The sequence below is a fragment of the Nomascus leucogenys genome, chromosome 23, assembly GCF_006542625.1.
Source record: "Nomascus leucogenys isolate Asia chromosome 23, Asia_NLE_v1, whole genome shotgun sequence".
In the NCBI taxonomy this organism is placed as follows: domain Eukaryota; kingdom Metazoa; phylum Chordata; class Mammalia; order Primates; family Hylobatidae; genus Nomascus; species Nomascus leucogenys.
In genome coordinates this window covers 25,945,435-25,948,299 of record NC_044403.1, presented here as the reverse complement: position 1 = coordinate 25,948,299, position 2,865 = coordinate 25,945,435, and the positions used below count along the sequence as shown (strand labels likewise).

Genomic DNA, 2,865 nt, shown 5'->3' with positions numbered 1-2,865 from the left:
GCCACCATGCCTCACCCCCTGTTTTAAAAATATGGTTTTCAGCTGGGCACAGTGGCTCACGCCTGTAATCCCAGCACTTTGGGAGGCCAAGGCGGGCAGATCAGGAGGTCAGGAGTTCGAGACCAGCCTGGCCAGTATGATGAAACCCCGTCTACTAAAAATACAAAAATTAGCTGGGCATAGTGGTGAGTGCTTGTAATCCCAGCTATTTGGGAGGCTGCGGCAGGAGAATCGCTTGAACCGGGAAGCAGAGGTTGCAGTGAGCCAAGATTGTGCCACTGCATTCCAGCCTGGGTGACAGCAAGACTCCATCTAAAAAAAAAAAATTAAAAAAAAATTTGTAAAAATAAAAATAGACCAGGAGCCGTGGCTCACACCTGTAATCCCAGCACTTTGGGAGAGCGAGAAGGGTGGATCACGAGGTCAGGAGATCAAGATCATCCTGGCTAACACGGTGAAACCTCGTATCTACTAAAAATACAAAAAATTAGCCGGGCATGGTGGCAGGCGCCTGTAATCCCAGCTACTTGGAAGGTTGAGGCAGGAGAATTGCTCGAACCCGGGAGGCGGAGGTTGCAGTGACCCGAGATTGCACCACTGCACTCCAGCCTGGGTGACAGAGCAAGACTCCGTTACACACACACACACAAATAAATAAATAAATAAATAAATAAATAAATATAAAAGAAAATAAAAATGGACGGGCATGGTGGCTCGAGCCTGTAAGTCCAGCACTTTAGGAGGCTGAGGCGAGTGAATCATCTGAGGTCAAGAGTTCGAGACCAGCCCAGCTAACATGGGGAAACCCGTCTCTACTACAAATGCAAAAAAAAAATTAGCTGGGCATGGTAGCGGTCACCTGTAGTCCCTCTACTTGGGAGGCTGAGGCAGGAGAATCGCTTGAACCACAGAGGTAGAGGTTGCAGTGAGCTGAGATCACAAGACTACACTCCAGACTGGGCGAGAGCAAGACTCCGTCTCCAAAAAACAAAAAAACAAAAACAAAAAACTACTACTGCTTACTTTGGCAACACATATACTAACATTGGAAGGACACAGAGATTAGCAAGGCCCCTCCACAAGGATGACACACACATTCATGAAGCATTCCATTTTTTCGTAAATCAAAAAAAGAAATAGGGCAGGCACAGTGGCTCACACCTGTAATCCCAGCACTTTGGGAGGCCAAAGTGGGAGGATCCCTTGACCTCAGGAGTTTGAGACCAGTCTGGGCAACATAGCAAAACGTCATCTCTATGAAAAATTTAAAAAATTAGGCCAGGCACGGTGGCTCACACCTGTAATCTCAACAATTTGGGAGGCCAAGGTGGGCAGAGCACCTGAGGTCAGAAGTTCTAGACTTAGCCTGGCCAATATGGTGAAAACCTGTCTCTACTAAAAATACAAAAATTAGCCAGGTATGGTGGTGGGTGCCTGTAATTCTAGCTACTTGGGAGGCTGAGGCAGGAGAATTGCTTGAACCCGGGAGGTGGAGGTTGCAGTGAGCCGAGATTGTGCCATTGCACTCCAGCCTGGGTGACAAGAGTGAAACTCTGGTGTTTTTTGTTTGTTTTTGTTTGTTTGGTTTTTTTTTTTTTTGTAGTCCCAGCTACTCAGGAGGCAGAGGTGGGAGAATCGCTTGAGCTCAGGAGTTTGAGGTGGCTGCAGTGAGCTATGATTGCACCACTGCCCTCCAGCCTGGGAGACAGAGTGAAACACTGTCTCCAAAAATAAAAATTAGGCTGGGCACGGTGGCTCACGCCAGTAATCCCAACACTTAGGGAGGCCAAGGTGGGTGGATCACGAGGTCAGGAGTTTGAAACCAACCTGGCCAACATGGTGAAACCCTGTCTCTACTAAAAATACAAAAATTAGCTGGGCATAGTGGCACGTGCTTGCAATCCCAGCTATTCGAGAGGCTTAGGCAGGAGAATCGCTTGAACCCAGGAAGCAGAGTTTGCAGTGAGCCGAGATTGTGCCACCGCATTCCAGCCTGGGTGACAGCGAGACTCTGTCTCAAAAAAAAAAAAAAAATTAAATTAAAAAATAAATAAAAGAAAATAAAAATGGATGGGTGTGGTGGCTCACACCTGTAATCCCAGCACTTTAGGAGGCCGAGGCAGGCGGATCACAAGATCAGGAGTTCTAGACCAGCCTGCCCAACGTGGTGAAACCCCATCTCTACTAAAAATACAAAAATTATCCCAGGGTGGTGGCAGGCACCTGTAATCCCAGCTACTCAGGAGGCTGAAGCAGGAGAATTGTTTGAATCTGGGAGGCAGAGGTTGCAGTGAGCCAAGATCACGCCACTGCACTCCAGCCTGGGTGACAGAGCAAGACTCCATCTCGAAAATAAATAAATAAATAAATAAATAAATAATATAAAAAAGATTAGCCTAGGCAACATAGCCTCTATAAAACAATAATTTCAAAAATTAGCTGGGCTGGTAGCACACGCCCATAGTCCCAGCTACTCGGGTCGGGAGGCTGAGGCAGGAGGATTCCCGTGAGCCTAGGAGTTCTAGGCAGCAGTGAACTATGATTTCAACACTGCACTCCCGCATAGGCGACAGAGCTAGACTCTATCTCTAAAAAATGACTGTCTGGGCATGGCGGCTTATACCTGTAATCCCAGGACTTTGAGAGGCTGAGGCAGAAGGATCATTTGAGCCCAGGAGTTCAAGACCAGCCTGGGCAACATAGGGAGACTCTGTCTCTGCAGAAAAAAAAAAATAAAAAAATAGCCGCATGTGGTGGCACATGCCTGTGGTCCCATCTGCTTGGGAGGTTAAGATGAGAGGATCTCTTCAGCCCCAGAAGTTGGGACTGCAGTGAGCTATGATTGCACCATTGCTCTTCAACCTG

At 47.5% G+C, this 2,865-nt stretch overlaps 1 non-coding gene across 1 annotated transcript; it reads left to right on the top strand.

Annotated features, from left to right (window-relative positions):
• The first annotated feature begins 1,017 nt into the window (after nt 1-1,017).
• Nucleotides 1,018-1,119, top strand: LOC115832956. Its single transcript, XR_004028368.1, has one exon. It is a non-coding gene; the product is annotated as a U6 spliceosomal RNA (small nuclear RNA).
• Nucleotides 1,120-2,865: the final 1,746 nt, after the last annotated feature.